We start from the raw sequence: 25,070 nt of genomic DNA, 5'->3' as shown, positions 1-25,070 counted from the left end.
TTCTGCAAACTCGACTTGCAAGCTCACCTTTCCTGAGTGGTTGAGACAAAGCCATGTCTATATAAACACTTCCCCCACGGCTCCACGGGGTTCCTCTGATTTGTATTCTTTGAGAAGTCAGTGGGCACAAGGTGACCAGGGAACAGTTTCCTTTAGTGAAGTACACGGCAACTTTATTGAACTTCACAAGGAGTCATTAGCTGAATTTTATGATGATAAGGACTTCCAGGCGTGAGTTCCCTTCTGATTGGTTTTTGATTAAAAGTCAGGTAAGGCAGAGCCGGCCCTGGACTCTGAGGGGAACTGCAGCTTTCCCCTCACCAGCTGGCTCCGGGATGGAGCCCAGGAAGCAGCAGGGGCTTTGATTTCACCAAGAGAAAAGCCACAGTCATCGTGGAGAGGAGTTGCAGGGCTACTTTAAACATTTCATTAAGCTTAAGACCCTCTTTTTTTTTTTTTCTCCCAGAGACATTTGTGGCCGCCTCCTGCTTCATTCTAGGTGACCAGATGAGCCACTGGCCGAGGGTGGATGTGGGCCTTCAGTCGGAGGACTGATCCACCCATGTTGCCTTTAGCTGATTAATAGGTGTTTATTTTTAGGGTTTGAACTAACAGTCTGGGCTGAGGCCAATGCAGGGTGATATCAGAAGGAACCCGTGAGTGTCTTGTGCTCACAAAAGACCTTTGCTTTTTGTGTGGTTGTTGGCGCAGATGAAGTCTTTGTCCAACTTGTGAAACTTAATAGCATAAAATTTAATACTGAAGGCAGAGAAACTTCCTCTACCCTGCTCGGTTGCCTTCAGTACCTGTGACTTGTTGGTACACGGCTAAATATTGTTGGACAGAGAAGGAGAGACAGGAAAGTAACACGGGGTACCTCTGCCTACCTGGTGTACGCAGTCTAGCTGGGTTTTGAACCTTGTGACACACACAGGGGAGGCTAGGTGGGTTAAAAACTGCCCAAGGACTTTGCTAGCAAACCTTCACAGGAAAATAGGTCTAAGATTTTTCCGTTAGCTTAAATCTGTCACCTCAACCTTAATGGCAGGTTATGTCCCAACACTGGCACTCCTATCTTCCCTTTCAAGCTAACACAAAAGCATTTCCAGCTGGACTTTTGAACAGTGGCAAGCCTTAGAAGTCAGGGTTGGGAAAGGCTGACAGCAGAGCCATCCCTGTGGGAGCCCATTCATGAGGCCCCACGGCAGAGCAAGGCACAGTTGTATTTCCACTCTGAGGAAAGACACCGAAGATCTCAAGAGACTGAAAGTTCAGTCTGTGAAGTTGTTACATCCACAATTTGATCAGCAAGGCCTGGAACAGGGACACGAAGGGCAATTTACCACCATGATTTCCACAGGGAAGCAATCTTGGTGCCTTTGGTCTATTTTCATGATAGACGCTGCACAGATCAATCACCCAGTGCTCCCGACACATTCATAATGCCTTTTAGGCTTATTTATGGACCAAGCATTAGTTTGACTGAAGCAGGCTAACAGGTGCCATTTGGGAGGACAGTTCTTTCATGTCACTGACGATTACATACTGGCTCTAGAATGGATCCGCCTTGGGCAGGTACCAACCATCCCTGTGCCAATTTTGTAGCCTCTCAATTCTAATGTCTTTAGGTGGCCGCTGCCACTCTGGGACCTTGACATTTCAGCGAGGACAGAAGTGGTATCTGCAAGAAGAGGAAGATCACTGTGTGTACAGAAAAGCCTTTCATAGTAATGGTATGATGATATGTAAACTTCCTTATAGTGTGAGAATTGGTTAACACAGGGGCTTGTTTTCCTTTATTAAACTGCACTTAATTTGATAGGGTTAATATTTTTAGGGTTGATATTATTAATTCAACAATAAAAATGGATGTAGTTTATGGGGCTGTAGAGATAGATGGCTCAGTGGTTAGAGCGCAGTGGGCTTATGTTTGGTTTCCAGTACTGACTTTGAGGCATTCACAAATAGTTGTTAACTCCAGCTCCAGGGGATCAGGTGTCCTCCCCTGGCTTCCACTAGCACCAAGCTCATGAGCACAACCCCCAACAACACCTACAGATATATGCATAATTAAAACTAAAGATAAACCATTGAAAAGCTGAAGAATACTACCGTGGCAAAAGCTTCCTCGATTTCATTAGATACCCTACTCCATTTTCATTAGATGCACGCTACTCAAAAATTTAAATGCAGTAGCCAAAACAAAAACCTTTAGTAAAGATTCAGAGTACAGACTTTCCCCAAGTTTTATCTTGAGTTTTCAAAGTGCTTATCATAATCTGATTAGGCTCATTAAAATGTTTCTACATTAATTTGTTAAAGGTCTAGACATCATTAGTTTAAGAAAACGGTTTGTACTCTTAATTCACTTGTGTGTGTGTGTGTGTGTGTGTGTGTGAGAGAGAGAGAGAGAGAGAGAGAGAGAGAGGGAGGGAGGTTGGGGGAGAGGGAGGGAGACAGACAGAGAGAGACAGGGTGGGGGCAGGGGAAGTGTCCCTTTCTTTGGAAAACTGTACATTATTACCCAAGGGAAATGAAAGTCAAGTTAAGGGAATTGAGGTAGTAAGTGTGGTCCCTTCTTTCTCTGTGTTCTGGAGAACATGGGAAACATGGGAAAGGCTGGCTCTTACCCTACTCAGGTTACATCACTAGCTAGACTGCAAAACCAGTTTCTTTTCTTCAAGAACAATGCATTTGCAAGGTGCTTTACAGAGGCTCTTAGAGGACACGGACATATAATTTGGGAGAATGATGGAGGCAGGGAAGCTGGGTGAGCCCAGGCTGGCCTGGGGACCATGGTGAGAGAACAGAGGGACACTGATAGCTTATCCAGGCACCCAGGAGAGCCCTGGGAGGTGGTGTGACCCCCTCACACATAGACCCTGTGACAATGACAAGTCTTCCAGTTGAGTCAGCATCAAAGTAAAAGCTTTGCAGTTTGTATCTCAGTTTCTAGAATGACACCCGAACCTTCCACTGTTCTTACTCAGGTTGCCTAAATGCAACAGGCTGGACATGACTGCTAAGTGATAAGAAACTAAAATTTTAGCATAAATATGTTTTGAAACTGATGAAGGTATCTTCCATTGAGATACCAACACTGTTTTCACTGCATGTCCATCCACAGACAAACCTTCCAAGTCTGTACAGTGGACTTGGGTTAGGCATTGAAAGTATCTAAGGATGTAGTAATTTTTACCTGTCAGGATGGGCTATTTTTAAAACTTTTCTTTAAAAAAAATCATGTGATTTATTTTTTATTCAAATTTATGATTATCGTTATCTCTTTCTATGAAACAAGGTCTGTAAACCATAATTCTTTATTCATTGTCTTTTCAGGGAAAGAGAAACCATACTGCTTAGTTCAATTTTACAACTCCAAGTTGCATAATTCTGTCAAAAAAGCATGCATCCAAATATTTTCTTAATATTTTAATATTTTATTAATATTTTATTGTTTTATTAATATCTTAATATTTCCTTTCTAGGAGCTTCAACTCCTGCTTTACTTTTTGTTACGATTAGTAACAAAAAGTGCTTTACTTTTTGTTACGATTCCTAATATAGGGAAGGAAGGCAAAACCCAGAACATTTCTGAGACAAATGGAATGAATTCTTAAGCAGGTAGAGCAGATTACATCTTCAAATTAACAAACAGAACTCTGTGTGGTACAAGAATGCCTCAACTTACTTAATATTTGTTAATAAAACAGATTTGGAGGTGGTTAGTATAGCCACTGTAATCCTTAGACAGTGCTGGATGTAATCAGGTATAGGAAATCAATAACAAAAGTAGGAATTATCTAAATTACAGATTCTCCTCCTCCTCCTCTTACCCCTCCCTCCTCTCTTTTAATTCAAGACAGGGTTTCTGTGTATAGCCCTGGCTCTCCTACACCTAGCTCTAAAGACCAGGCGGGCCCTAGATCTGCCTGCCTCTACCAAGTGCTGAGATTCAAGGTGTGCTCCCCCCACCTCCTCCCACCCCTCCACACCAGGCTATACCCCAGATTTTTAAAAGGTTAAAGTGTAAAGAGTATGGAAGGAGAGGGCATTTGCACTGGAATGGCAAAAAAGGATTCCCTGTCTTTTGGATCATTTTTCAAAATATAGTATCTTTGTTAATAAAAATAAAAGTACAGGTTAAGAGTAAAAAAAATCCCAGCACCAGCTTAATATGTAAGCAGTGGAGGTAGGAAGGAGAATCATGAAGACTCAGAGAGTCTTCTGAGGGTGGGTGGAAGAAGGAAAGGGAGGGGCCTCAGGAGCCATAAGCATGAGATTAACAGTGCCACCCCCAATGGATGACAAGGACCAAGACATCTCTACTGGGTCTGTTAACTAGGAGGCATTACAGCCCAAAGATGGGAGTGGGGAAGGGCCTGACACCCACACAGTAGAGACAAAGACTCTGAGGATATCAGATACAGAGCAGCCAGACTGAAGAGAACAGAGCAGTTTAGACTGGGTGTACTCTGTGCTGGGATCAGGCCTCACATCATATCCTCAGCCCACCTAGTGGAAGCTGTGTCCACAGACACAAGTAGAGGGTCGAAGATGACCAGATGTGATAGCCACAGAATGAGAACAAGGGACTTCCATCAAGAGAAGCTGGGAGCTGCTGGGGTGGGGATGCGTGTGACAAACACAGAGGACAATGAATAAAGAATTGTGGATTACAGACCTATCATGATTTCAGAAACAATTCTTTAAATAAATAAATAAATAAATAAATAAATAAGTAAATAAATAGATAAATAAATAAATAAAACAAATTACATTCTTAATGAGCAGGCTTAGGAAGACATTAGGAAGTAACCCGATTTGCAGCAGTAATTTATTATGGCAACAGTGTTATACAGTCAGAGAGAGGACAGAGAACCAGGATGCGTCTAACAGAATAAAAACTTATCCTAAAAGCACATCTTTTCAGCTTCATGCCTTGAACTCTAATTTACAGCCAGCCTCACTTTAAGGATATGGATGCTTACCCCAGTATTCCTATTTGTCTCATTCTAACTGTTTCTCCTGAACACTGACAATGTTTTAACTATGGAAATGTATGTAAGGTCAAAATTAGTAAGATTAATTTTAAGTCAGATGGATTCTATATCCTTGCAGTTGCTGTTACTTACTCATCTTAACTTAGTGAGGGAGGACTTTTGAATCACTGACCATGACTCTGAAAATGTCTGGCTACCACTGTGAGCTGTGTGGGTCTTTTTGGTGTAGTGGTGTCAAACTAACAAGTTGTAACAAATAGTGAGGTAAATTCAACTTTGGGCCAGTGGTTTCTCACTTACAATAAATCTTGGGCTCAAGAATTATGACTTCACGACCAGTTCATTCTACAGAAAAGTATTCGAGCTCCTTGGGGGTTCTGAGCTTCGAATTAGTTATCTGTACAAGGTAACAGGAAACAGTATTGCCACAGGTCACCGGAGAGCTAGTTTTCAAGTTGTGATGTGGAGAAAAGCCCCAAGACCAATCGACAGCCCTGGCTATGACCAGCAGCTCTTCTTTGCTGAAGAGAGAGATGTGAAGATGTGATTGTATGTTCCCATGTAACTTGTATTTTTAGAGGCTTGTGCACATGGTCTCGCCTGGGCTCTGACACATGGCTCCCCAGATGCCTTGGTTACTAAGTCACATGCTCCTTGAATGTCAGTCAGCCTGAATGGAACACACATCTGTGTTTCAGATGAAAAACTGACGCTTGGTGGCTCCAAGTGTGTATTCTCCAGCTTGAACTAGACTACTCAGTTGGATGTGATGAGGCATGCTTGTAATCCCAGTACTTGAATGGCTAGGTCAGGAGAACTGTGTTTCAGCCCATCTAGGGCAACACAGAGAGACCCAGTCTCAAAAACCAAAACCAGGAGAGCATCAAACAAACGTTTGAATTTGTTGTCACTACTGCTTAGGGCCCTTCTGACCCATTGCTATGTAATTTTACTACAGAGGGAACCCAAGGGTTTGTGATTAACCTGTGGGTATTTTCTCCAGCTGACTTAATAGCCTCTAATAATAAGTGCTAGTAATTCACTCCATTACAGAAATGTGCAGAAATGTTCAGAAATAAGACCCATAGAACTGAATCTGTACAAGCAAACTAAACCTTCACAGAGGCAGCCTGCCTGGCACCTGAAATCAGTCCCATAGCTCATTCAGAAGGATAGTCCTTTTCTTGTGGTACTACTTGAGTTAACAGAACTTGGAAAGTTACATATTTGATGCACACAGACACACAAATACAGACAAACACACACACACACACACACACACACACACACACAGAGAGAGAGAGAGAGAGAGAGAGAGAGAGAGAGAGAGAGAGAGAGAGAGAGACACACACACGGCCATGAAATCAGCGGGACTTTTCTCAAAAATGATGCTCACAGCTAACTCCAGTCTATTCCAGCAGAATTCCCCACATCCAACAATTACGTTTACAGAACTGAAGGTAAAACTAGCAAAGAGGAGGAGAGACAACAAGCACAGGAGAAACTAAGAGCAGGGGGGATTTATTTACCAAGCAGAGCCAAAAGGAGAGATGAGGTGAGATAAGTCAACATTTATGCATTATTTAAGATACAATCTACCTGTGTCCCAACAAAGAAATCTGTGTGAAGGAGTGGAGAGTTTATTCTCATAATGAGATCGATTGCTCTTCCTTGCTGTAAAGCAGGTGTAATAAGGGAAAATTTTGAGCACACAAACTCTTAAGTAAACAAGGACACACAGACTCATTAAGTGTTTTACATTTGTTCCATGCAAACTGCATTCTAGCTCTAAAGTATTTTATGACTGTTTCAAGCAAACGCCTTTCGCTGGATTTCAGTGTCTTTTCTTTTTTTTTTTTCTCCTTTTTACTGACTTGAGTGTCTAGTTGTCACCACTGACCACCACCCAACTACATGGCCACTGCTGACCGTCTTCACGGGGAGGCCCTAGCTATGCCTCCCACCATCCAGGGAGCCCCCAACACTCCAGCCTGCATTTTGCATAGTTTATCACAAATCTTTCCTATACCCGCATGAGAGTTATTTTGATCCATTTACACATTCCAACTTCTATTTCCCAAGTGCTCACTGTATGCTCATGTGCACCGTGGCTCAGGAGCAGCCACTCTGGCTGCTGGGTGTGCGCCCTGTTTAAACAAGTGCCGCCGGTTTCATCATGCAATCATTTAAAAATAATGAACACTTTGGGGCTTAGTAAATGAAAAAGGCTGTCACTGACTGGGAGAAAGACACATTTTCATTGTGACAAAGTCCTTCCATATTAGTCCCCTCGCCTGCTTAAATTTATCTCAGACTTTTAGGAGAGAATTAGAAATGTGAAAATTACACATAGGAACTTGCTTTTAAAAAATCCTTTTAAATAGCATTAAAAAGAAAAAGTCTTCCCCAATTCCAACACATGTTTTAACATAAATCTGCATGCTCCAATTAATCTGTTCAAATACTGGAGGACGGCTGGACGGCTGGACGGACGGCTGGACGGCTGGACGGCCTTAATCATCTTTACAAGCACGGTGTACAATTTGGAGCCTGATTTCCACCAAGAAAAGTGCACCTAATCTTGGCTCTCCCTAGCCTCAGACCTATTTTCGAAAATTAGAATTTAACCATAGCTTCATACAGTCTTAAAAAGAAAAACTGCTTGCAGCTGCTCACAGGCACCGGTGTTGCAATACCCTGAGTACCAGAGGAGAGACTTCACAGTACTAGCCCACTGAGTGGCAGAGAAGACACTTGGATTATAAAAATTCATCTGTACTTGTCAAACATCGTTAGGAAAGGAGGGAAGAGTAGAGATGTCCTGGGATGATCTGACGAAATGACATGCTTTTCCGGTTACCATGTCTGGCTGGTAGGCCCCTCCCTTTTCCCCCTCTAGTGTAATAAATAAATGTTTAGTGGAAAGCCATGGGTAGAACAAGGCATGTTTTATTTTCTTTTTTAAGCCCTTGGATCAAGAGAACAGTCTTATGGGAAATGACTGTATTTACTGTATTTGATGACGAAATGCCATCTGACTGAAATACACGTAAAATAATTTATTTAATTCAATAAAGCCATCAATGGTTTTGGCTGCTTTCAAACATGCAATTTGTGTTCTAGTGCATGCCAATGTCTCCAAAAGATAATAAAATAAAAACACCCAACCAAACAAAAACAAACAATCAATCAAACAAACAAACAAACAAACAAACAATTCTTGCACTGCTAGTTCATATCAATACCATCCCGGGCTCCCTGGTCTCTTAAAAAAGTTCTTTGCAATCTAAAATGTCATAAACCCCTCAAGATCCAGAAATGCCATTACCATTGCACAGCTTAGTAGAAAGGGAGAGCAAAAATGATGAATTATAAGCTAATCTAGAGAACTGTGATTTACTAAGAATGAGTTAGTAGTATTAGAACACAGTTACACTTATTGTCTGGGAAACTGTAACCACCCTTGCTGTATATTCTTGCAAATGTAATGGGAGAACCCCCAGTTTCCTAGGGCTTTGGCCACACCACTGATGTCATACAATGGTGTAAAGGATTTTTATCATAATTTTGCTTATAAATTATGGATTGTTAAGGATTGAGTTTATTTTTGACTTTTTTTTTTTTTTTGATCCAATTGGATAACTGGATACCCTTGACAAGCCAGGGCTAGTAATTACTGGCCTCATGAAAGAAAACAGGCTCCTATTTTTTAATTAGTCTGGTTACAATCCTTGACTACTACTGGGAGAGGAATCCTGTTTGAAGAGAAAAACTACATCTGGCCAATGCTCTGCTAATACAAACTTGAGATATTTTTCCTCTGTGGGGAAAATCTCCAGAGACATCAGAAGTCATTGTTCTGAGGAGGAGGCTCCACGCCTGTGCTGAGTACACAGCCTGAATTTCTTGCCAATTCCTCTAGTAACAGATCTTTGTAAGGACAAGGGATGGGGTACAAGTGTCTGTGCTAATGGTGTCAAGCACAGGACCTGATACACAGTGGAGAGCTGGATGCATGCTGGTAGATAAAGGACAAACTTGTAAGTTTATCCCTCACTTTAGACATTACATTCACAAAAACTACAGTTCTCTCCATCAAGCAACCTTTTCCCATCTCACTGGACTAGAGCTCTGGTTTCTCTGCTCTGTTCTCAAATGTAGATGCAGATTAACCTCTCTCTAAACCTTTCCAGCAGACAGAAGTATCTGTGTTAGATCTCTCATTACTGTTTTATTTCCAAATGAGTCATAAAAGTCCCATGGAAAGGGATGATATAAAGATGTACAGTTGGTGGATTGGACAGACAAGCTGTGACCTTGGGGGAAGAAAAGCACAGACGGACCCAGTGAAGTCTCCAGGCCTGACCTGGACATTTATTGGCCATTCGATGTTGGCTGCATTGCAGAGATTTTCTGTGCCCTCTTCTTCACTGTGAGTGAGAAGGTTGCTATCTTAGATGATCTCAAAGGCCTTACATTTAAAACTTGTATTATTGTTCTCATCCTTATAAGCAAGTATGAGTCCTACTATACAATTTCCAAATAAGAGGGAGTTAAAAAACCAAAACCAAAAACCAATGAGTCAAGCAACCAAAAACCAAAACAACCCCCAAACAAACAAAGAAACAAACAAAAACATCCACTCCAAAACAACAAGAACACAAACAAACCCCCAAAGTTTCTACCCAATCAAAAGAAGTAGCTCAGTGTCTCCATAAGGAATAGCTTGAATTCCTGTTGCTACATGCAGTAAAATCCAACGGGACAAGTGTGTCAAATCTATCAGACTAGATTACTCCCTCCAGGAGCAAGTAGTGAATATTTACCTGCAGTTATTGACCAATCTCTACAACCAGGCTACAACTAAAGTATGTATTCTCACTGGGGATAATATCCTTGGAAGCCCATGCTGGAGAGTCCCTGGGCCTTCTAAAACCACATGAAAAGTTTTACATATGTACAATTATACTGGATAAAGTTCATGGCTTTAGTTAATATTTAATTCAGAATTTTAGGAACCTTAGCCTAAATCATGGTCTAATGTCATTAATTGCTGCGCAATGCCCTTAGAGTCAGACTAAGGTTAGACGCCTAGCTCAGCCATTTACTGCCTCTCTGACCTTGAGCAGGCACCAGCTCTCTTATGATTAAAATAAAAATAATAGCATCTACTCTATAGAATAGCTACAAGGCTTAATAAGAGATATGCATGCAATTAATGACTATAAAATAACACTGGTCCAGAATTTATCAAAGTACTTATAATAAGCAACAAATACATTTTATATTTTGTTTTACTTAATAAGCTTAATTGTGACTTTTTAAATTTATCTAAGTCTGCAATGATATTCACTTCTGATCATCAAACCAATCTTTGGTGGTAGAGAAAACTCGTTCTCCAAGGAATTAGAGGAAAGGCAAGAGTGTAAGTTTGGGTCTGAATGCCTTAGTTTCTTGACTAGGATTCTAAGCATAGGAGCTTGTAAATCACATGGCAAGTGACTGCAGCCACTGATTTAACTTGGCCTCACAGTATGGGGTACACACAGTGTCTCATTTCAAGTGGAGTTCCCAGCTCACCTTGGTGAGCCATTGGGGATGCCTAGGTCAAGCATCTACTGCTGTGAGTAAGAGACTGAGGCTGAGCAGGGGGGCTGGGCTTGGTAAGATGCTTTGTGAGGCCCTTCTAATTCTGAGACTTCATTGTTTTTTCACAAGTACAGTGAATGGCTCTGACATCTGGACAGGCGTGTAGCTCAGTAGGCGAGCTTACTTCGCAAGTGTAAATGCTCTGAAACCTATTCATTGGCCACAGCACACAGTACTCCCATCTCTCTGAAATCTCTGAAATCTCCTCATTGGGCACAGCATACAGTGCTCCCATGTCTCTGCTCCCGCCTCCATTTTATTGAAAATAGATTTTTTTTCATACAATATATCCCAGTAACAGTTTCTCATCTCTCTACTTCTCTCAGTGCTGCTGTATCTTCCTACCACTCTGGATCTATTCTCTTTTTGTCTTTCATTAAAAAAAGAAACAGGCTTCTAAAGGGTAATAATAAAATAAAATAAAACAAAAACACATTGGAATTGGAAAAACAAGCAGAAGAAAAGGCACAAGAAAGGGAGACTTGTTTACACATTCAGGAATCCCATAATAACACTAAACTAGAAGCCATTATACATATACAGAGGACCTGGAGCAGACCCAGTGCACGCTGCTTCAGTCTCTGGGAATTCATATGAGCTTTAATCGCGGTAATTTAGAGGCCCTGATTCCTTGATGTCCTCATATACTCGTCTCCCATTCTTTTCCACAGGGTTCTCTTGAGCCCCAAGGAGAGAGATTTGATGGAGACATTCCACTTAGTGCTGGATATTCCAAGGTCTCTCATTCTGTATTATACCTGACTGTGGGTCTCTGTATTTGTTCCCATCTGCTCCAGGAGGAAGCTTTTATGATGATGGCTGTGCAAGGAACCAATTTATAACAGAATGTCATTAGGACTCATTTTATTGCTATGTGTTTGTTTGTTTGTTTAGAACAGCAGTACTTGGTTTTACCCTAGGTCTGTGGGATATCTAGTTTCTGGCTCTTGATCCCCCTAGGAGTATCTGGTATGGATTCCATTTCCTGGAATGGACCTTAAATCAAATCAGATATTTCTTGGTTCCTCCCACAGTTTTGTACCACCACTACACTACCATAACTTGCAGGCAAGACACCATAGATCAAAGTGTTTGTGGCTGGGCTGGTGTTTACATATCTCTTTTGGTAGAGTACTTTCCCTTGCAAAGATCGTAGCACATAGGAATGAAGGCTCTATGTAGGTATCAGCTCTCTTCAGAAAAGGAATCTTGTCCTCTGTGAAAATCAACATATAGTCTTGACAACAGCCTGGGTTGCTTAGGGCTTCCCATGGGCCCCCTTTGGTCAACAGTTCAATTAGATGTAACCCAATCCTGGTACTAGAAAGTTTATTTGGTGACAAGAGAGTTGGCCAGTTGGGGCTCTGTCTCCCCCATTATATGGCAATTTCATCTAGATTGCCTTCATATATGTATACCTTTTCCATACTACCCCCAAAGTGGGCCTTTGGTTTAGATCTCTCCCCATATCCCCTCCCTCATCCTCCTTTTCCTCCCCCTCCCCACTTGATCCTCCATTTTGTTTCGCTTTTCCAGTGTGGTGGAACATAGGTTTTTAAAGTCTGTTCTGATTAGTGATTCTCTGGACTTCCTCAGTGTCTGTTGTCATGTCCCCTTTTCGTTCCCAATTTTGTTAATTTGGACCTTCTCTCTATGCTTTTTAGTTAATCTGGATAAGCGTTTATCAGTCTTACTGATTTTCTCAAAGAACCAACACTTTGCTTCACTGATTCTTCATATTCTTATTTTGTTTTCTATATTATTGATTTCAGTCTAGAGTCTGGCTATTTCTTGTTGTCTACTCCTTTTGGGTGTGATTTCTTTTTGTTCAAGGGCAGTGGTTTTCAACCTCTCTGATGCTGCGACCCTTGAATACATTTTCTCATGTTATGGTGACCCCAACCATAAAATTATTTTTGTTACCACTAAATAAGTATAATTTTGCTACCATTATGAGTTGTAATGTAAATATCTGATATACAGGATATCTGATATATGACCCCTGTGAAAGGGTTGTGACCCAGAGGTAGAAACACTGTCCTAGAGTTTTCAGGTGTGCTGTTAAGTTACTACTATGAGATCTTTCCAATATTTTTTTTTAATGTAGGCACTTAATTGCTATGACCTTGCCTGTAACAATAGCCTTTATTGTTTCCCATAAGTTTGAGTATTCATTTTCAACTCTATTCTAGAAAGTCTTTAATTTCCTTCTTAATTCCTGTCTTGACCCACTTTTCATTCAGTAGAGAATTGTTCAGTTTCTATGAGTTTGTAAAATTTCTGCTGTTTCTGATCTCCAGCTGTAATCCATGGTGGTCATGTAGGATGCAGGGTGCTATTTCAATGTTCTTCTATCTGCTGAGACTGCTTTGTGTCCCAGTATACCATCCATTTTGAAGAAAGTTCCATGAAGTCCTGAGAAGAAGGTGTCTTCTTCTGTGTTTAGGTGAAATGTTCTGTAAATATCTGTAAGGCCTAACATCAGTTAGCTCCAGTGTTTCTCTGTTTAGTTTTTGTCTGAATGACCTGTCTACTTGTGAGAGTGTGGCATTGAAGTCTCCCACTATCAGTGGGTGACGATCAATATGTAATTACGCTGTAGTAGTGTTTCTTTTACGAAGTTGGGAGCTCCTGTGTTTGGTGCATCGATATGAAGAATTATAATATTCTCATGGAAGATGTTCCTTGGATGTGTATGTAGTGTCCTTTCCTTTCTCTTCTGGTTAATTTTGATTTGAAGTCTATTTTGTCATATATGAAAATGGTTACACTGGCTTGCTTTTTAGGTCCATTTGCTTGTAATATCTTTTTCCACTGAGTATTAATGAGAGGTGTTATTGATTCCTGTCATTTTGTTGTTATGGTGTGTATGTATGTGCTTCCCCACTTTTGATTTGCTGATCTGGGGTTTCTAATCTTTGTGCTGGCTTGAGTGTGGTTAATCTTTATAGGTTGGAGCTTTCCTTCTAGCCCCTTCTATAGGGCTAGGTTTGTAGATAAATAGTGTTTACATTTGGTTTTATTATGGGATATCATGTTTTCTCCATCTTTGGTGACTGAAGGTTTTTCAGGATATAGCAGATGAGGCTGGCATCAGTGACCAGTCCTTCTGGCTTTTATAGTCTCCACTGAGAAGTCGAGTGTTATTCTGACAGGTCTGCCTTTATATGTTACTTGGTCTTTTTCCCTTGCAGCTTTTAATAGACTTTCTTTGTTCTGTAATTTAGTATTTTGATTATTATGTGTCAAGGGAACTTCCTTTTCTGGTCCAGTGTATTTGGTATTCTGCATGCTTTTTATACCTTGATACATATCTCCTTTTTTAGGTTAGGGGAATTTTCTTCTATTAGTTTCTTGAAAATATTTTCTGTGCTTTGACCTGGGATTTTCTTCTTCTATTACTACTAATCTTAGATTTGGTCTTTACATAGTGCCTCAGATTTCCTCAATTTTTTGTGGGAGGATTTTTTTTTTTAAATATTATCAATTTCTTTGAGTAAGGAACCCATTTCTTCTACTGTGTCTTCTGTGCCTGAGATTCTCTCTTCCCTCTCTTGTATTCTGTCAGTGAGTTGGTAAGGTTTGTTTGTGGTTGAGTCCCTAAATTTTTCATCTCCAGATTAGCCTCAGTTTGGGTTTTCTTTATTGATTTTCTTTCTACTTTCAAGTCTTGAACTGGTTTACTCAATCCCTTTCACTGTTTGTCTCTATTTCCACAGATTTCTTTAGGGGCTTTATGCATTTCTTCTTTAAGGACCCCTATCATATTCATAATGGCTTTTAAGGCTTTCGTTTTGTGCTTCAGCCATGTTACAATACTCTGGTCCTGCTGTGGTAGGGTTGCTGGGCTCCATTGGAGACATATTGTCCTGGCTGTTATCTATTGTGTTTTTATGCTGGTATCTAGGCATCTGGTAGAAAGATTGTAATTCTAGATGTAATGCTGATGTCTGGTTTTGTCTTTTTTAAGTGAGTGTTTTGTTCCCTGGCTTTTCTAGCCCTCTTTGGTTCTTAGGAGAGTGTAGTGTCTGTGGCTGTGGAATGACTAGTAGCAAATTCTCCTGAGATCCTAATAGTCATGGCTAGTGTGGGTTCCAGGTAAAATGTTTTTCTAGCCATTGGAAGCTGACACATAGGAATGGGATGGGCTAAGAGGGGGTACCCAGGAGGGAGGAAAGCAGGGTGTTTCACCAGGATCTGCTTAGTCCCCATGGAACAGTGATTAAGCACAGGCAGCAGGTGGTCTGCTAGAGAGCTGGGGATGAGGCTAGGGAAATGGAACTGGGCTTGGAAGAATGAAGGGAAAGGTGAAGATCTGCAGTTAGCACATGCGCTTCCCTGGCCAGAGTGGCCTGCACATTCTCAGGGAATGCCTGTTGGAGTTGGGGGCTGGAATAAAGTAAAGCAAGTGGGGAAAGGTAGATCTGTGTGCCCCGCTGGTAAGAGGACTGGGAGGAAAGGGAGGCTGATGCAGGTGTTCTGCTACAGGGCTGAGGATGAAGCTGGGGGTGGGGTGGGGTTGCAGGAGGTGTGGGGGGTAGGGGGTATGGAGGGCAAGAATCACAGTTATCTATCCTGCTTCCTGGGCTGGCATGGCCTGAAGGCTCCCAGGAGGTTCTTCCTGGGCTGGGGAGGTGGGTGGGTGGGTGGGTGGGTGGGGGAGGGATAAGGCAATGAATTAGAGTAGGGAAGTTTAGAGGGATGATCTGTGTGATCCTCTGCAGACAGGGGCAGAGAGGAAGGGGAAGCTGGAGGAGGTGGTCTGCTACAGAGCTGAGGTTTACACTGACAGACGCGATTTGAATAGAGTGAGATGTAAGATCTGCAGTTAGCCTGCCTGCTTCCTGGCCAGAAAGGCCTACGAGTTGGTTCCCAGGGAATGGGGTGAAGTGCTGCGATGTGCAAGAGACTGAGACCCACTCTCTATTTGAAATAATTCTAAGCACAAACCATGATGGAGGGTTCTAGAGCAAACAGACAAGGGGAGACAAGAACCTGCTGGCTTTCCAGAGTACTACACACAAAACAAATCTGGCTAACAAACACTCAGGGAACTTGTCTGCCCACTGGGCCACTTTCAGATGACCAGATGCAGACTACCTGAGGTACCAAGTGAGCTGGCTGTTTCCTCTACCACCGCATCATCCTTTCCCTCTGTGTCTTTGCCAAGGAGGCTACAACTGTGAAGTCCAATAAGCACAGGCACTTAGTTGAACTCTGGTCCAACAGTCTCTAGTTCTTTCCCCATCACATCAATGGTTCTAACAAACCAGTGACAGGCACCAATCTAAGACGGGGCTGAGGAGACAAAGGACAACTTTCTAGGCCTCAGGCATGGATTGATTTAGTAGGTCTGTGGGAACTTATGTATGTGAAGCAGCAACTTCAACTAATTCTGAGGCGTTGCCCCTATGTAGAAGCACATAGAGAGCTAGTCCTCCTTTAGGTCACAGCCTATGGAAAAGACTCTCCATGGGGAGACAGAAGAAACTGGCCTCGGACACAGCTGGCTTTTGGGATGGCTTTTGTGAGAGCAAGTAGCACGTGTAGAAGAGAGTTAGCAGTCATCTCTGCTGGCGAGGCCCCTGCCAGCCTTGTATGGAGAAGGGCCCTGACTCAGCAAGCGATGGCACACAGCCACATGGCAGACATGCCAAACTGAGATACAGAAATTGATCATAAAATGACAACACATGCTGTACTTGGTAGTCCATCACGTCTAACTCCGAGCAAGTGAATCTAAGACAAAATAAGGCAAATAGTAAAATTTAATTACCTCCCCCAAATTTAACTTTGCCCCCCCATAACTCTGTTCTTAATTATAGCTTCATGACTTTTACCTGAATTCCTCAAGTGCAAATAGTTTCTTTTAAAAGTTATTCTCATCATATCTTTAGTGCGATGCAGAAAAGGAATCTTAAATATTTATTTCAGCATTTTGTATTTTTATTGGTTTTGTAAACCACTGAAATTGTAGGGTGTACTTAGAGCGAGCTGATTCCATATGCAGTAAATCAACTGGGGAAGAGACTAGTGAGTTCACATTTACAAAGTGAACCACGACAGCTAAAAATACAACCTCTTCCACTCCCACCCTGAAAAACCTGCCAACATCCAAACAACAATGAAATTGCATGCTAGAGAGATGTATACGATCTTCCAAGATAAATACATACAAATTAAACTGGAGAACCTCAAGGTGTTATTGATTAATTCTAAGAAACACTTCACAATCAACTCTCATATCTGGCTTCCCTGGAATAACTAGGAGAGGAAGGAACCAATTGCAGAGAATATGAATGAAGAAGGGCAGTGCATTAAAATAATTTAAAGGCAACACAGGAAGAGAAGTTGTTGGCAGAGCACAATCACAAGCAACCATGGAGAAAAGGAATTTCAACTCTATGCACGACCAGGATAGCCAAGCCCCCTAGCCTGTCCCCACTGTTTTCACTGGCCTCACAGGTTAGGTCCTTCCCTTTTTCCCTCTGGGACGTCCCATCTCTGGAGATCTATCTGTTCAGAGCTTTCTAACAGCAGTGAGGAACAACAGAGGAAAGCCTTCCTGGGATAAAGCCAACAACTCTAGAAATTTATACAGAAGGATGGTAGAGGGCTTACAATCCATCCAAGCCAGGCTTGGTAACTTGGTATTTGGTATTCAGAGTCATATTCCTGGGTGCGCAGAACACTGCTTTCTCTCCACAAGGTATGAACATGTTCTACAACCAATTATGTAAAGAATTTAAAAGATTTTGTTTATTCTTATGCGTATGGGTGTTTTGCCTGCATGTATGTATGTGGACCACATGCATACCTGGGGCCTGCAGATATCAGAAGAGGGAGTAGAACACCCTGGAGCTGAACACATGACTGTGAGCCACCATGTGGATGCTGGGAATTGAACCCAGGTCCTCAAGGACAACCAATGAGTGCTTTTAACCACTGAACAATTTCTCCATGCCCCGACAAGCTTTTCTGAGAATTCTAATTCCAATGCTAACTCCCTAGTATAGTTATTATCAGAGAAATCTACCTACCACCTTAATAAACATTGAGCTGGACAAACACTGGCTTCAAGAGAGTCTGGTATACAACAGCTACACATTGTTTTCTGAACATTGATGAGGTATCTGCTAAGAGTGCTCTTGAGGGCTGGAGAGTCGACAACTTTGAAATTCAAACTAGGCTTCTGAAAAACAGGGGAGGGCAAGGACTTGGGACTACAGCTTTCAGATCTAAAAGTCAATCAAGAGAAACTCCGAAAGGGTGTCTCTGACACAGTGACTGATGGGAGGAAATGAGGTTATTGGTAGTTATGAAGCTGCAGAACTGAGAAAAATCACAAAAGTACTATATATATATGTGTGTGTGTGTGTGTGTGTGTGTGTGTGTGCACTCTTGTGTAAGCAGGTGTGTGTATGTGGAAGTCAGAGGTCAACATGAACAGTCTTTCTCATCTTTCTCAGTTGCCCCTGCTCCCTTTTTAAAAAATTCAGTACTATGCATACAATCTAGGTCCTCACCAGGCAGGCATGCAACCATCGAGTCAATGAGTTAGATCCCTTCACCCACTTATTTATTTATTTATTTTTTGGACAGGGACACTCACAGTAGCTCTGGTTGGCTTGGAACTTACTGTGTAGATCAGGCTGGCACTGAACTTACAGAGATCTATCTGGCTTTGCATACTGAGCGTTAGAATTAAAGATATGCACCACTACCTGCAGATCTTTCACCTTAGTGTTTGAGGCAGGGTATCTCACTGGCCTGGAGTTCACTGTTTGGCCAGTTTGGCTAGCCAGAAAGCTCTGAGCACTTTTCCACCTCTCAATGCTGGGTTTATAGGCATATGCCACCACCTCCTTTTACATAGGCTGAGTCAAACTTAGTTTCTCATGTTTGTGTGGCAATTACTTTACCTACTTGCCATCTTCCTTCCGTCTTAGACATAATTATTAGGATGTCTTTATTCTATTTATACACAGGGCTCAGTCAATGGGACTGACGGACCTATCAAAAACATGTTCGGTGAATTGAACACTAGTATTACAACATGTCTTGTTAGCAAGATAATGATGATTTCTGCTGGTGAGTATTTTCTGGGTAAATACAAAATTCAGAATAATTTTTAAAATATTATAATGTCAAGATGAAGAGGGTGGCGTCCAAAATACTGAGACAAAATTGACAAAAATATCACTTCAGGCAGTAGTAGGTTTTGAAATTCAAAGTTTACAAATGTAACAGGAAATTTTAAAATTACCCCTAAATGAAAGTGAATTGGCAAAGCAGGCTCTTGCATGTTTTAGAAAAGTTTCAGACATTCAAAGATTTTAATTTCATTTAAGTGGAGGAGAGAGAGAGAGAGAGAGAGAGAGAGAGGGAGAGAGAGAGAGGTTATCACTATGTTGGGGTGATTGATGAGTACTTTTAATATAATTGAAATGAGTTCATTTTATCTTTCCTTTATTCAGGAAAAGGGTTCTTTCTCCTAAAGGGTCTTTGCTGCATCCCTGCCCCCCCCAAAACCTGTACTCTATAAATGTTACAAGAAATCAGCTTATTAACTCACTCCATGCATGGCAGAAACAGAGCAATGGAAGGAAAAACTCTCTTCAACATAAGAATAATTTCATCTTGAAGGCTAGATAGAGCGAGTGCATGATTAAAGAGAAAAATACTGTTTCAGCCATCTGTGGCTGAGGGTAAAGACTCGGAGGGAGAATTAAAGCAGAGACTCTTGTTTCAAGAGGGTAGGGTTGCTGCTCCCTGTCCCAAGGCAGGTCTCCAGGGAAGACTACAATATAAAGGAAGAAATAGGAGGTTCAAACCCTGTCTACAGGAGTCTAATCGTTCTCCACCAGCTAGTCTGTCACCAACACCACTGCCCTTGAGTCCATCCCATAGACAGCAAAGGGGCGTAGACACCCCAGGCAGTGCTCAACCTGTAAGGCAAGGCTGAAGAGTACCCGGCATGTCACAGGCTTGGTCAGTCTCATGAGGACAATAGGAACAACTATATTTGAAATGGAATTTCTAGAACTATAGTATTGTTAGAAGTTTAGGGGCTAATTCCTTAAGAGTTAAGGAATATATTCTAAGTAACTGAAATAATTTTAAAAGTACTACTTTAAACTACACACTTGGAGGAATAAAAAGAAATCAAATTTCTCAGGGCAGTTATTGCTCTTTCCACAAGTGAACCAACAACTGCATATAAGAAATAGGTAACTGTGGATGGAGGCCAAAGGAAAATATTAAACTCTCATTCAAATGTGAAAAAAAAAACCCCACATATAATTAAAAGTAGTTTTCTGTAGCTACCAAGCTTATGAATTCGGAGAGCAGATAAAATGTGTATTATATTACTATCCCTACAGAAATGCAGCAGTAGGTGAAACAACTATATACTATACTTCTCTATTCTTGGACCAAGGCTTTGGTAGAGTTAACAGTCATCTTTTTGTTTAAAAAATAAAGATGCATCCAAACTCTGGAGTTGAAAGGTTAAGTGCACTCTCTGTGTAGTTGATAGATGTAGGTCTAATCTAATCAGGGCCTGTCACAGGCACTGGTGTCCTGACCCAGGCTTCTGGTTTCCACAGGGGTGAGAGCTAACCAAGATGTAGGCTCTAGGCCTTTGACCTTCTGGAGACCCTATCCCAGTCAGCCCAGAGTTCTGCTTAACAGCCAGAGTTCAAATCAGGAACATGTGCGCTTTGCTAACATGCCACATGGCTTTGAAATTAAAATGCAACCTGATAGAGTGCCTCAGGATATTTTACAACTAGAAGACAGATCAGAGCTAGATAAAGCTAGGCTTTTGGGTCACCTCTGCTCATTCAGGTTTCTTCCCGCTTCTTTAGACTAGACAAATTTAATTTTATTGTATTTCTTGAGAATTTGCTAGAAAAACAGAAGTTTGGTAAGTTATTTCATGGGTGATTGATCTTGGGAAATAAGGAACTTGTAGGTTTCCCTGTGACATGTGCCACCTATTAGATAGTTAGCTTTTTCTATTCCAACGGAGCCAAACCAAATTAATTAGAAAGTGGTTTGGATTACAAGCCAAATACGATGAGAAGTAATAAAAACAGAAAATGACACTTAGGTCATCAATAATATTCTTGAGATAATTTGGCATTGATTTTTCTTGCTGTCTAAGATAAAGAGCTTTACAAGTTGTCAAATGGACAGCTTAACCCCAGCCAACAGCAGTAACAGAGAATCTTGGCCACAGACTTAGATAAGGAGTGGATTTACTTCCTTTTTGGTTCTTTGCCCCTCGCCCCCCGAAATCAATGTTTAGACTGTGAATGTCCCTACACAACACACCTTAACAAGCCCACAAAGTCACAGATCTTGCATTCTATAACAACACCTCACATGAAGGCAGAATACAATTCTGGGAAACTAAGGGAAATCCCCAACAGCATCCAGCACCTCCTTTTTAAAAACAAAAACAAAAACAAAAACAAAAAACAACACTGAAACAAATGCAAAATGTAACAACACTTCAGAGGAAAGTCAAATTATAGGTTTGATTTATTTAAAAATGTCTAGGGCTGGTAAAGATCAATATTCTGCATTCTCTTCAAACTTCTGTACGGGACAAAGCCATGGTACCAACCCTGCCTAAAAACAGTTGAAGTTATTAATTGGACAACAAAACAACATACTAGGGAAGTGCAGCTCATGTTCGGTTAGGTGGTTTCCAGTTTGTTAACCCCTTGGAAAGAACTGGATGGAAGACACAAAGTGATATCCTATGTCTGCAGGTACCATGGCCACAGCTGAGCCTCCCTTGACCTCATATCACACACCTGCTGGTGAGGTACAGTTAGGCATTTGGGATGTCTGTTGCAGGCAGGCTCCAGATCCAAGTACCTAGGAGATCATGTCCCCATTGCTTTGTGCTGCATAGCAGCCACCCATAGAGACAAGTTAGAAGAAGATTCTTCTCAGCTTAACTCAGTGGATCTCCATGCCACTTTGTGTGGCTGGTGTGACTGCCAGAGTCATCAAAGACAGGAGATAGTAAGGGGTAGACAGATAACTATTTGTTAGGTTTATTTTTTTTTAATTTTTATTTATTTTTAAATTTTTTTTTACAGTTTTAGTACAGCAGCTGCTATTACAGGAACCTGGAGGGTTTTCCTCTGGCAGGAGGCCTGAAAGGCCCATGTGGCAAGTGGATTTTGATACTAGGCTTATTATTAACCCCCCATGGCACACTTCGACAAATGGCAAAGTCCAGGTGTGTGAGAGTCTGGGGACTTTGCTTCTCAGAAGGCTCCCTACCCATACCCACTACGTGGGTGGGAACCCACGGGACACTAGTGTTTGGCAGACAGAACTTAGATGGTTCTCTGAACATGCCCATTTCTTCAGTTTCCATGACTAAATTTTGATTGCATCACTTGGCCTCCTGGTTGAGATGACAATACATCCCTTCTTTTGAGTTTAATGATGTTTCCTGGGCTTAGAATGCTCTGCCCCACCCCCCTTCTATGTTAGAATGAAATGATCCTGAGCCCCAGATCTAGAGCATTGTTATCCAATCTGGAAGGCTGCATCATTCAAATTCAAGAATTAGCCCAAGGGTGCTGCCGCCTATTTCTTGTAGTGCTTAATATTACTTTTGGGGTTACCGAGGTGTCTTTCCTTCCTACCCTAGACATCAACCTACTCTTTAAAGCCATGTCTTTCTTCCTTCAACATAATCTATTCGGACTCTACCAGACCTAGTTGCACAGATGCCACCAGGGTGCTCCCAGCATTCAGAGAGAAGACTGTAACGGGCCGCTCTCTGAGCACGAAGCAAGAGGAAGTGGTGTATGATCTGTCCCTGTGTTCCCTCAACATGACTTTCCTGGAGCCTTACTGTGCCAGGCCCAGGGCCAGGCATAGTGGTGCCACAGTAGGCAGGACTGAGTTGGTTCCTGCTGAGATGAATGTCATCGCTTGTCAGTATAATTCAGACACAGACATGGTGAGAGTACAGAGGACCCCTGGGGTAAGGCTATTGCCCTAGATCAGGGTCAGTCCTGAGGGACTGAATCATAAGCAAACCACAGGGCCACAATCTCTTATCTGAACCCCATGGGCCAGAGGCTTTGAGAATTACACTTATCAGATTTAGAAATTGAAAAATATTGCACATGACGTCACGCCCACGGTGCACAAAGCACCATGCTGTCACCAAGTGTCCTCATATTTCTAAAGCTAAACAGAGGACTTTTTTGCGCCAAATTAAACCAAGTCTCTAAGAGAGCCACACCAGTGCTTGTTGGGTTTTGCTGTCAAATGTGTTGTTTTGGGGGGGGGGGTGTCACTTTACTTCAAAGTTAGTTTTCAGAGCCTTTTGGGATTTTAGAATTAGAGACAAATACTATAAACTCTACTTGGCAGTGTATATTAGAGATGTTAGGGTAACAGTTAATATAGAATTTTGGAAAAGAAAAGCCAATGGAGGTCTCCAACTCTGTCCCAGAAATAGGTGCTGTTGAAATTTCTTAAAAAGCTGTCAGTGCACAGGTGTGTTAACCTTAGTTCTCTGTTGGGAGTCCGTCTATGTAACTCGTCTGATTCATGTAAAGGAGTCCCTGGCCAGGTACTGCTGCCTTCAAGAAGCCTGACTAAAAGCAATGGGTTGGTTTCATCCTGTTTTGAAATTGTAGCTATCAGACTGGCCAATGGGCATGTTGTACGGCATTTTCTTCATTAATAATTGACAGGGGTGGGGTTGGGGGAGACGCCCAATGTGGGCAGTGCTGCCCCTAGGCTGCCTCCGGGTGACTGTCACTCTCATTAAAGCACCCTACAGTTTTTAAGCCTTGTGTTTATGCATTGGTAGAAAAGTTATTAATAGTATGGTCTGTCATGGCTGGACTCCACAACATGGCTTGAGTTACGGCGCCTGCTCACTGAACCGTGCATTAATGTAGTCCTGACTGTGACTGTGTTTTGTCTATTTGGTTACTATCAAGAAACAGTGACTTTAAGGAAAGCAGAGTACCTGCTAGTCAGGTGGGGGCAGGTCATCCAATCAGTGGTCAGTCTTGAAAACAAAACCATGTTTTCTAGAGGAGGAGGATCCTGCTTCCCAAATGTTTCTAGAGGTCCCACCCTGCAGGCCTACCCTATGTGCTTCAGATACTAGCTTCCACAAGGGAGCCAGTCTCTTAAAATCAATCCCTCAGTATCATATACACATACCCCACATGTTGGTGAGCAGCTCTCAAGAGACTGAGGCAGGAGGATGGCAAGCTTGAGGCCAGCTTAAGCTGCACAGAAAAACATACCTCAAAACAAATACATGTGCACACATAACCTTCTGTTTTTGTTTCTTTGCGAGCCCTGACTGATAGAGCACCTTTGAGGTACTAATTGTTACCTGCACTGTTAGGGCATATGAGAGGGTCTCTGCAGCTCCTCTCTCCTGCTGCTGTCACCAGAAGCCTCAGGATAACCCTTACCTTCAGAAACACTCCTCATCCTTTCTACCCTCTATGATCCTGTTTCATAAGACACTGCAGACTAACTCTAATTAATAATTAATACCTCATAACTAATTCACATTATAGATGAATCTAGAACATAACGGAGGCAAGAAGGACAACCTTGGTGCTTAGGAATCACAGCTGGATTTAAAGGTCTTTGTGGAAACTCTTTCATTTAGGACTCTGGCTCCTGTGGCTGTCTCCAATGTCTTCCCAGTCTTCTTTGTTCCACACCAGCCCCACCAGCCCCTGCCAAAGCTTGCTCTGTTTCCTAGCTCAGCCATTCTTCCATGGAGTCAGCAGGACAGAGGCTACAGTTCACGCAGCAGTCTGATCACAAGGCTCAAGGCACCAAGAATGCCCTCCGTAGAACTCTAAGTGCGGATATGGCGCTCCTGTAAAACTTTCCTTTAACCTCCGACTTTGTATGAAATCTGAGATTCCTGCGATGAGGAGCTCTTTGGGGAGGGGGACAGTAAGGCCGGGTGATAGGAACTGGGCCACAGCCTTGTATCTGTCCTTGCACAAGATGCCAGGGAGTGTGTCTCTTAGGTGATTTCCTATGGTGAAAGTGGATCAACAATTCTCATTTATAGGATTCTCTAACCATGAACAGTCATTAAAAATTTCTCCAGGGTATGAGGCAAATTAGAAGTCACCCTTCCTCAGCATCCTCTTCCAGATTTTGCACAGTGCTTTTAATCCGCAACAATGCATGTGACTTGTAGGCTTCATGTCTTACTCACCCAAGGACAAACCCTAGGAGCTGAGGGCACTTCACGAGACAGCAAAATTCTTGTTGCCAAGTTTTAGGAAATTCTAAAGGGTAAAGGTCCAATTACTGGTGTGACTATTTCCAGGTGGCTTTGCTTCAGTGGTTGGAACAGGTGGGAGCGGGAGGCCCAGCTGCTTC

The 25,070-nt window shown here is 42.1% G+C and overlaps 1 protein-coding gene across 7 annotated transcripts in view; it reads right to left on the bottom strand.

The window, feature by feature from the left end:
* Nucleotides 1-25,070, bottom strand: part of BC052040 (cDNA sequence BC052040) — a 197,868-nt gene that overhangs the window by 20,265 nt on the left and 152,533 nt on the right. The window contains exon 12 of one of the 7 annotated variants that reach the window (XM_017319081.2): nucleotides 3,231-25,070. This exon is cut by the window's right edge and continues 22,989 nt beyond it. The exons of the other annotated variants lie outside the window; for them this stretch is intronic. The gene's annotated coding sequence lies outside the window, so the exon portion shown is untranslated. Of the gene's footprint in view, nucleotides 1-3,230 lie in introns of those variants that run through there. 7 annotated transcript variants of the gene reach the window in all.

The sequence above is a fragment of the Mus musculus genome, chromosome 2 (assembly GCF_000001635.26).
Source record: "Mus musculus strain C57BL/6J chromosome 2, GRCm38.p6 C57BL/6J".
In the NCBI taxonomy this organism is placed as follows: Eukaryota; Metazoa; Chordata; class Mammalia; order Rodentia; family Muridae; genus Mus; species Mus musculus.
The sequence above is the reverse complement of the archived record's forward strand: the minus strand, read 5'-3'. Positions and strand labels throughout refer to the sequence as shown.